Genomic DNA, 11,407 nt, shown 5'->3' on the forward strand with positions numbered 1-11,407 from the left:
ATTTGGCAGACTTACTATATTTTAACTTTTTCTCTGTAGTCACAGCTTTCGGCTGACCTAAGGTAGCGAATGGGTTATCGACATTCGTCCTTGAATTGAGTAAGCTTTGATCTGCGTTTTGTCGTATTTTTACACGTTCTGTATCGTATTTTCGGAGGCAGACATTAGGGGTCAGTCCAGCACATAGCGATTCCCATTTTTATAAACTGAGTAAAGTTTGCAATCGCAGGTTTAAGTTAAGTTTTTATATTGGCTACTTTTATTCTGGTGAGCAGCAGTTGTTACGGACCTAAAACAAAAATTCCGCTGAAATGTTAATTAACCAGACAAAAAATAATAACTGGGGTCCTAGCATACGCATCTGACTGTGATAATAATACTTCGCCGCTGCGAGCGTGTCTAAGCTGCAAAGAATGCTACATGATAAAGAATGGAGCGAAACTAAAATACTCGTTATGTCCCTTTCAGATTATTTCGTTTTGTAAAGGAATCCACTAACAGCTGAAACAACAAATGATGTATTATGTGAAGAAAATTACGGGCACCTCAAATCTGGTGTCTCGTCGATATAAATTTCTAATAGATTTAAATCAGTTTTAATAATAGGAACGGCAGCCCTAGCCTGGCACAAACATAAACACGTCAATCCACAGCGATATAAACTAAGACTGACGAAAACATAATTCAAATAAAATCTTTTTTTCATAACAGTAGCTGGATATTTGTTTTTGTTTTTTTGGTTTTTTTTTCTTTAGTTAATCAAACGCGTCTCCGCTCCCACCAAGTCGACATTCTACGGCGGCTTCGAACTTCTTTGCATCAAGCAGATTCTTTAAAAAAATCACAGTGAAAGGATTTTTCACAAGATGTCACCCGTCCTCCAACACTCACCAACAACTTGAAATTAATATTTTCCTCACTTATATCTGAAATTAATATTTTAGCGAGTAATAAAAATACTTGTGTAACTGACTGATGGCAGGAATTGACCTAAAGGAGCGTAGGATGGCCAGGGTACCGAAACAACTCCCATTAAATTCGGGTATGGCTGAACTCCTTGTCTTCAAGCTAGAGTGCTGCTCATCAAATTATACGAGCAGTTCTTGAGAAGCACAATCATAATTGATGGATATGACAAAGTTTTCAGGTGTGCATCTACGACAGCAATATTTCTTCTTCCCAAATTCCGGCCATCTTAAAGGAGAGTATATGACGAATTGAAACCTCTTGACGTAATACAAATGCGAGTGCATCACAGATAAGACAATCGGCACAAAAGCCTCAGTCATAGACAAAACTTTATGCATCTCAAAATAAAATCCAAAAAGAGTCAGAAAATACACAGTGATTACGAATTATGTGGTTAGTTATTAAAATCGATGGCATTTGTTGCAGCGCCAGTACCAAGCAGTGAAGACTCAGAACAACAATTCCTCTGACTGCACAGACGTGCGATGAGTGGTTTCCACGATTTGTTGATCATCTAAAGCAAGGCCTCACAAGTTAACCGAACAGCACGCGAGATGGATGTGAGGGCTGCGTTCGACTCGAGCTTCAGCCGGTCTCGACTTTGGTCGGTGCTTCGGGGAAGTACTCGGTACACCGGAACATTTCATTTAATGTAGCGGTGCGGCATTCTTTGGTGGGGCGATGTTATTCAGTTCGGTAGAATCTTGGAATCAGCGCTGTTTCCCCTTCGCTAGTTGTTAATGGTACGGAGGAAGTCAACAGGCAGTCTAATGATCTATCGCCACAAGACTTAAAAAAACTGATGAAAGTGACATAAGAGAGGGATGAGAAGTCTGAATACTTATTAAGAAGTCGCATAATCGACGAGAACCCCAAATTAGTGATTGAATCACATCAAAAAATATTGCAGAAAAAATTGAAGATTTAGTTGACGATGAAAGAACCAAATATTAAAACAATCTGCAGACAGGATTCTCCGTTCTGTGCATCAAGAATCACTTTGTGCCGTATTTGCAGGCCTTGAGAACGTCACACTCATTGTTAAACTGTCAGTTGCAACATTTTTCGGCGGAACTGAACGAAGAGTATGGAGACTTTAGGTATTATTGCAAAGTACGTATGTTACGTGGAAGCCATGATCTGCGTAACCAGGTCTCCATACAACTGGACAGGGATGTCGTAAACAAGATCCTTCATGTGGCTCCACAAGAAAAGGTCCACAGGGGTTAAACAGCGGGATCGTGGTGGCCAAGCATGTGATCCACTTCGGCTGATATACCTGTGTCCGTAGACTGCTTTCAAACGGCCGGCCGCAGTGGCCAAGCGGTTCTAGGCGCTACAGTCTGGAACCGCGCGACCGCTATCGTCGCAGGTTCCAATCCTGCCTCGGACATGGATGAATGTGATGTTCTTAGGTTAGTTAGGTTTAAGTTCTAGGGGACTGATGACCTCAGAAGTTAAGTCCCATAGTGCTCAGAGCCATTTGCTTTCAGACGGTTTCGGACGCGCCATTATGCAGGAACCACAATTCGTGCCTAATGTACATTGACACATCCTCCAAAAACTACGCCATCATTTCTTGCAGGAACATCAAATATGTGGCACCGGTCAGGTGGAGACGAAGAACGTACGGTCCAATCACATGACCATCGTAGATACCAGCCCAGAGATTCATGCCAAAAGTGTGCCGAAATCTTCGTGTACACATGACTTTGGCGTTTTCTTGCTCCCAAATGCGGCTCTTTCGAGTGTTGAGAATGCCTTTCCTGTTGGAATGTGCTTCGCCACTGTACAAAATGCCTCTTGGAAACTGAGTAAAATCCACACAATGGTGCAGAAACAAACTACAGAAACTGACACCTAGCACAAAATCCGCCGGAAGTATGGCGTGTACCTCGTGACGGTGATACGGGTGAAATGGCTGTTCGTGCAGAGCGCGCTAGACAGATGAGTGAGAGATATGCAAGTCACGAGCAATGGCTCGAGTACTCGTCGATGTGATCTCTTCAGCTTGTGGAGCATTTCATCTTCCAGTACAACAATAGACCCCCTTCTTGGACCATCACAGTTTGCTCTGTTGCATGTGAACTTCCCACAATCCCGCTTCCATTGCTCTACTCTGGCTAATATGGAATGAGATGGAGCCTCACGATTTGGGAAGTACTCTTGGTACAGATGTTGAGCTTCTCTTCTATCACGGCGAACTTCGCCGTAAATTAACAACATATCAGTGTACTCTGCGAACATGTACTCCGGCATCCCTTTATTGCAGTGCTAGTCACCATAATGTAACTGACGCATCTCCAGGAAGCATGAAAACAATCCAGATGGAAACAGAAGACATCACGTGACATGGAGTCACCATACTGTTAATGAATGTATGTAGCCTACCATAACAGGTGAACCGTGTAAGAAAAGTTGAGAAGTTTCTGACATGGAAGCGAACCGCTTCCGAACTTGCGTTCCAAAGTAAAACTTGATCCATTATGTCCTCACTACAACCTCTAGAAGAGTGTAAAGCGAAATGTGAAACGCCATGTACAATAAGAACAGCAAGAGTCCCGACACACTTTTCTGGGGCACATCTAAAGCGGCTTCTGTATCTTACAATGACTCTCCAGCCAAGATACACTATGTGATCAAAAGTATCCGGACACCCCCCAAAACATACGATATTCATATTAGGTGCATTTTGCTGCCACCTACTGCCAGGTACACCAAATCAACTACCTCAGTAGTTATTAGACATCGTGAGAGAGCAGAATGGGCCGCTCCGCGGAACTCACGGACTTCAAACGTGGTCAGGTGATTGGGTGTCACTTATGTCATACGTCCATACGGGAGATTTCCACACTCCTAAACATCTCTAGGTCCACTGTATCCGATGTGATGGTGAAGTGGAAATGTGAAGAGACACGTATAGCACAAAAGCGTACAGGCCGACTTCGTCTCTTGACTGACAGAGACAGCCGACAGTTGAAGAGGGTCATAAAGTGTAACACGCAGTCATGTATCGAAACCATCACACAGGAATTCCAAACTGCATCAGGATCCACTGCAATGAATATGATAGTTCGGCAGAAGGTGAGAAGACTTGGACTTCATGGTTCAGCGGCTGCTCATAAGCCACACATCACGCCGCTAAATGCCAAACGACGCCTCACTTGGTGTAAGAAGCGTGAACATCGGACGGTTGAACAGTGGCAAAATAATGTGTGGAGTGACGAATGTGGCGATCCGTTGGCAGGGTGTGGGTATGGCTAATGCCCGGTGATCGTCATCTGCCACCTTGTGTAGCGGCAACAGTAAAATTCGGAGGCGGTGGTGTTATGGTGTCGTCGTGTTTTTCATGGAGGGGGCTTGCACCTCTTGTTGTTTTGCGCGGCACTATCACAGCACAGGCCTGCGTTGATGTTTTAAGCACCTTCTTGCCCCCTACTGTTGAAGAGTACTTCGGGGATGGCGTTTGCAACTTTCAACAAGATCGAGCACCTGTTCATAATGCACTGCCGGTGGCGGAGTGGTTACCCGACAAAAACATCCCTATAATGGACTGGCCAGCACAGAGTCCTGACCTGAACCCTATAGAACACCTTTGGGATGTTTTGGAACGCCGACTTCGTGCTAGCCCTCAGAGACAGACATCGATACTCTCCTCAGTGCAGAACTCCCTGAGGAATGGGCTTCCATTCCCCAAGAAACCTTCCAGCACTTGACTGGACGTATGCCTGCGAGAGTGGAAGCTGTCATCAAGGCTAAGGACGTTCCAAATTCACATTGATTTCCAGCATTATCGATGGACGGCGCCACGAACTTGTGTAAGTCATTTTCAGCCATGTGATCGGATACTTTTGATCACATAGTGTAACACGCTTTGTCCTCCTCATCAAAAAATTCTCAATCTGGATACAGGATTTGGTCGATACCACAAAGATGCTACTTTGTGTAAAAAGGGTAGGGAGAGTAGGCGTGGTACTGAGTCAAACGCTTGCCGGCAGTCAAGAAACAAAATGGCTCTGAGCACTATGGGACTTAACTTCTGTGGTCATCAGTCCCCTAGACTTAGAACTACTGAAACCTAACTAACCTAAGAACATCACACACATCCATGCCCGAGGCAGAATTCGAACCTGGGACCTTAGCGGTCGCGCGGTTCCAGACTGAAGCACCTAGAACTGCTCGGTCACACCGGCCGGCGGTCAAGAAACAATCCATCTCTCCGATTGCGTTCATCCACGATATTCAGGACATCATTAGAGAAAACTGCGAACACGGAATCAATGGTAGTTGACATCTTGATCATTACATTCGAGATAATCCATCGCGTTTGAATTCAAAATATATTCTAAGATTCTACAACAAATGGATGTCGAAGATACTCGACGCTAGTGTTGTGGGTCATTTCTGCTACCCTTCGCGTAGACAGGTTAGTAAGTTATTAAAAGTCAAGGTGATTATTATCCTTCAGAGAGTACCTCAGTGCAGTATGGAATAAAATCGGTGAATCATATGTGAATCATGCGTTTTCGAAAAAGTTGATGTACGATTTAATTTTGTTTCATCTTCTGTCTTTTGCTCCATGTTTGCTCTCTCGAATAGATCTGCAGAAAAGGAAGTTTTGTATTTAATTTTGTAATATACTTAACAATTAGAAATGCACTTTGTTTCATTCGTTTCATAAACATTGTAATCCGTCCTACTAACCGTGTACTGTTTATACTTTCACAGCTAATTAAACTCTTGTAAATGGTCGGTTTGGAGGAGTGACGATTGCGGCCCACCAAAGCACTGTTGAATGTAATTTACACTCCCACAAGTGGAGCCTGCAACCTAAATTTCTGTTTATGAAATCAGATTATCATTACTGCTGTCATCCAAGTCATTTATTACACCGCAATTTAATATTCACCGACCTTTTCCGCTCTCCAACGACGACTCCTGCATCTGATTTTTACAACAATCTGAGATCTTGGGTAACGGAATTTTACTTGACGCAGCAGGAGTTTCAGTTCTATCATTAATAGGAAATTCTATTTCTTCATGCCGTTATCATACTCCTGCCGTCGTCAGTGTGATGTGTTCCATCTCTCTAACAGTGAAAACAAAGTAGATCCAGCTAAGGTTCAGAAAGTGAAGGCTGAGAGGAGTTGCCTCAGGGATACCAGAGAGGAAACACTTGCCGCCCAGAGATCGAAGTGAACACTTGCTCTAGGTCGCTGCAGAGAACTGCACAGAGGGATGTCCCCGACTTAGGGAGGAGTGCAGAGGTCGAGCGGGATGCAGAACTCCCAGCCATTATTGCTGCCGTGTTCCACACATGCACCATTTAGCAGTGGCGAGCATGAGCCGGCGGTACAGTCACTGAGTTGGAGGCGAAGCAAGTTAATCTACATCAGGGTTTAGCTGCACAGTTTTCACCATCGCAGCCAGCTAATTGTTACCATAATGCACATCGGCGAATGTCTTTCTACCCAGTCATTGGCCTTATCCGTGATATAGTTTCATATTATGTTTTCATGCGTCGATTTTCCTGTGCCAAGACTTAGTTCATTTGCAATCCTTTGTCCACTTGCTAATTATTTATGTGTTTGTTTTTGTGTTTGTTATTATAGTGACGACTAGTTTCCTTTTGTAGTCAGATTATCCTGTTCTTCATATTTCCCTGTAAGGTGTGGCATCTGTATTTTCATGTTTAATTGGGCCACTCCTAATAATTTTCATTCAGTAAGACGTGGCTGTCACGCCACACTGTTTCTCTTAAGCTTGCGAGATGTTACGGGGAGCTTCGCATCCTTGTAGGTCGCCAGAGAATAGACATGTAGCATCTTAGCGGTATGCTAAGCAGCGCAGCTCACTCCTCAGAGGGAGCAGACGGAAGAGGAGCTGAGGTGCTGCCAGTATGCGTATCCAGGCGCGAGCCTAGGACGGAGCAACTTGTCGGCAAGAGGAATGGCAGAGGGGAGGATATCTGCAGACGGCGGATAGGACGGGCAGATCAGCGGGAATAACGACTGGGAAGGGAGATCAAACTATTGGTCTGATCATCTGCGTGTAATAGCAAGTGCAAGTGGCTCTGAGCACTATGGGACTTAACATCTATGGTCATCAGTCCCCTAGAACTTAGAACTACTTAAATCTAACTAACCTAAGGACAGCACACAACACCCAGTCATCACGGTGTAATAGCACTGTCATCGCTTGCCAAACACTGTGGCTTTTGGACACTGACAGCTGTTCCACCGTGATGAAGTCGGTGTTTTAAATCATAATAGTTACAAAGATAAAATTATGGTCAGTATGTGAACGTAAAACTAGTAAGGAAGCGAATCGCGAAGTTCATATCTCCATCCAATTTTCTTCCGTCTTGACCCTTTAGTACGATTCTTTTTGCGAGTGCTGTATTGCAAAACAGTAAACAATATGACAATGATTACAAAACGGCCGGACCTGCAGCCTGCCCGTTATCGGGCGAAACAGCGGTGTTTACTACTGCGCTGGACACAGTCTGTCTTACTAAACGCACTTCTTCAACAAATGATAACTATATATATGCACCATTGATGACAATAGTGGTACAATTACTCAAAACAGATGACTCAACTTTTAATTTGAAACCTGTATGTCGAAAGGTTCGGGTTTAAAATGAGCACCTGTGCTTAAGGTTAAACAGATTAGCAAACAATATGAAAATGGTAAGGCTTACTTCAAAGTAACCAACTTCTTAATTTCAATCAATAACCAAGGTGCGACTGGATCCCAACCCGTCCCTTCAGACAATTTTACTTTGACAAAAGACATGGTGACAGTTGACTGTTACTATTTTCATAGTTAAACTGATTGTCAGTTATTAAGACCGCTCTGAAGGAACGTCTCAAAACATAACTTGTGAACGCTTATTACAAGAGAACTTACTCGGCGGGACCACAAGATCCACCTAAAATTCATCAATAATGGCCCGGACTTTCAAACACAGATACGAACAGCTTAGTACTACAGGTTGTTCAGATTATAACTAATGCCTGAGAAAGGCAATTACAATCAAAGAATTGAACCGGCTAACAGTTAAATCTAACCACAAGGACCCGCTTTCGTTAAACGGAAACTTGTGCCTCAGTACAATTGTTCCGGCTGTATTTACGATCAAGAGCTGATTAATTAGAACATTATTGATCGGATACAAACCAGAAAGGAAAGGCAATATAATAGCGGGACAAATTTTCAGACGACAACTAGTGTCTTAGTACAATACTACTGCCTATACTTACGACCAAAGAGCCGACCGAGTAAAACTCTGAGAGTCCAGTACAAACCAGAAAATAATAAGGAGGACAGGTAGACAATGAAACAATTCACAACGACGATTACGGAATGGCCGGCCGCGGTGGTCTCGCGGTTCTAGGCGGGTAGTCCGGAACCGTGCGACTGCTACGGTCGCAGGTTCGAATCCTGCCTCGGGCATGGATGTGTGTGATGTCCTTAGGTTAGTTAGGTTTAAGTAGTTCTAAGTTCTAGGGGACTGATGACCACATCAGTTGAGTCCCATAGTGCTCAGAACCATTTTAACCATTGATTACGGAATGTTTATCAGCAAGCAATCGTAGAGGGAGACCAAGAGATGAATACAATAAGCAGATTCAGAAGGATGTAGGCTGCAGTACGTACTGGGAGATGAAGGAGCTTTCACAGGATAGAGTAGCATGGAGAGCTGCATCAAACCAGTCTCAGAACTGAAGACCACAACAACCACATCAGCAAGCAGTTTCATGATTCATGGTGCGCCACAGCGGTTACTGAGTGGTGCCGATGAAAGCTAGGTAGAAGAGGGCAGCCAGGCCACGAACGGTCGTCAGACACGAACGTTGCAAACCATCTTACGGGAAGTCGACCTGCTTCTTGTAGGTGACGCTGACCCCGGTGAAATACTCAGATATCTTCGCTCTGCGCAGGCCCTCCTTGCGCATCTCGTGGCTTTGGCCACTCGGACCTCGTGACCTCCTCTTATCGCGACTCTTCCGTCAATCCCCAAACTCCGTGCCTCCCCCTCGGACCAGTGAACCCCGTATATATAAAGGGAAGCACAGACCTTCTAAGGACACAACCCAAATATACCAACTCTTCCAAATAGGTATTGGCAATGGGGCCGCAAGAGGGATAGTCGATACTACGTCTGTGCCTGTGGCGCAAGACAGAACAGTGTACTAATTCAATGGCACCACAGCTCAGGATCCAGTACCTCACTCACCATGTCACAGCCTGGGTTTTGGTCCTCGCCGCCCCCAAAGCCACCAACTTATTAGGAATGTATCTTTTCCCTTACTGGGCCCCGAGATACATGACTCAGGCCCGACCGTCCACTCATTGTCAGCAGACAATCACTTGCAGCAGCTTCTCGATGACTTCCCAGATGTGTTCTCTGACACATCTCCGGGTGTCTCCTGGTTCAAAGCCCATGTCGAACTCTTCCCCCCAGTGGTCCCAAAGTTCCACAAGGCTCACTTGGTACCATTCACCCTCTGTTACAAGCCCCAGAAGGAGCTCCGTCGTCTAGAGGCTGAGGGTATTCTGACCCTGGTCCATCATAGTTGTAGGGCTACACCCATTGTGGTCCTTGAGAAGACCTTACCCCCGGGCACTGATACACCACGTTCGGATGGGTGGATGTTGGACCATCGTCAGCTGCCACATCTGGAGGTCCAGGCCTACTGGCACCACTGCTAGGGCTTGTCTGTCAGAGATGGTTCCTCCACATCTTGGGTGATAATGATCGTTGGCAGGTGGTGCTGCTGCCCTCCCTCCACTAGAAGGCCTTAGAGCTCCTGCATGTTGGTCACTGGGGGATTGTCCTGACGAAACAGCTTGCCTGCCAACATGTTACTGAAGGGCAATGAACGCCACCATCACCCACATGGTGGCCTCATGTCCCTCTTGTCAACAGCACCAGCCGGAACCCACTCACCATCTGTTCCTGTGGCCTCCTCCTCCTTCTCTTTGGTCCCATTTGCACTTGGTTTTCGTGGACCCATTCCTTGGCTCCTCCTGGATTATCCTTGTGCATGCAGGCAGTGGGTTTCCTTATGTCTTCTGCATGTCCTCCACGACATCCTCCCATATCATGCAAGCTCTTTCCCACATCTTTGCCATTGAGGGAATTCTGGAGTCGTTGGTGACCGACAAGAGCCATGAATTTATGTCTGCTGAATTTACCTCCATCTGTACCACCCTGGGCATCCAGTTGATCCATATCACTCTCTTTCATCCAGCATCTAATGGATTAACTGAACAGTTTTCCATACAGTCGAAGCCCAGATGTCAACACTGCGTCCCCAACACTACCTGGACGACGCCCTTACTATCTTTCTTTCCTCCTACCAGTCGACTGTACAGCTTGAGTCATCCCCATCTGAAAACCTTCATGGCTGCCCTCATAGGTCCCCCTTGTCGCTCCTGTTTCCATCTTCTCCCCACCCGTCTCCTCCACATTTGGCAAAACCCCATTTCTCTCCAGGATCCGGTCTGGGCGATGGTGTTCACCTGAAATCGTCCCCGGTAGTTCCCAGCCAGGGTGTCGCTCATGAGCTGTGCTATGGCGGCAGTCACCCTCGACGACAGCACAGTGTGCCAGAAGCACACCAACCAGCTTCGCCAATGACATGGTCTGCAGACAGCTCTTCTGCCCTCTCCATGGCTACTGGCCCTCAGGGATGATGGTGCTCCTCTCCCTGCCCAACCACCACCTCCACCATCGCCACTGGTCACATCCCATGCAGACCCTCCGGCAGAGGTCCTGACACCCACGGAGATTGATCCTGTGCCTGCGACAGCCCCTGGTCTCCTCCCTGGGGGAGGTGTGGGGGGAGGAACGTCTGCTGTGGCCGCCTACTTCATACATCAAGCGCTTACTGCATCGGCATCCCACTTCACATCCTACCAACACGGGATGCCTGCATTACAGGCCGTATATTCACCAGGAAAAACTACATCGTTTGTGTGGTCACACAAATATTCACCGGCGGCCACAACACAGCACTACACCAGGTCTCCACCAGTGGCCGCCAGTTCGCAGAGTCTGCAGAACACCGTCACCAGAGGTCGCAGCTAGCCCAGGAACTACTTTTATACGCCAGGCACGTGATCGCAAATAGATCCGGCATATACATCCGCTTAACGGGCTTTATAGGGCGGCGCACTGCCCGCAAAGGGTAGTTCGATACACCGCTTGGAAGTCTACAGAGCTGCCACACCGGCAGCCACGGCCAGAAGACCTATTCTAGCTGGCCGATCTCTTGCGGACGGACTTGGTATGTTTGACAAACCTCTTGACTTTGTACAATTGTTTCATTGTGATCTTTCCACGTGAGAGACGGATATTTTCTATTATTAATTGTTATTTTATATTTGTGACGATCCGCAGTTGGGATCGAGCCTGTTGTTCTTTTGG

Source organism: Schistocerca americana, chromosome 1 (genome assembly GCF_021461395.2).
Source record: "Schistocerca americana isolate TAMUIC-IGC-003095 chromosome 1, iqSchAmer2.1, whole genome shotgun sequence".
Classification (NCBI taxonomy): Eukaryota; Metazoa; Arthropoda; class Insecta; order Orthoptera; family Acrididae; genus Schistocerca; species Schistocerca americana.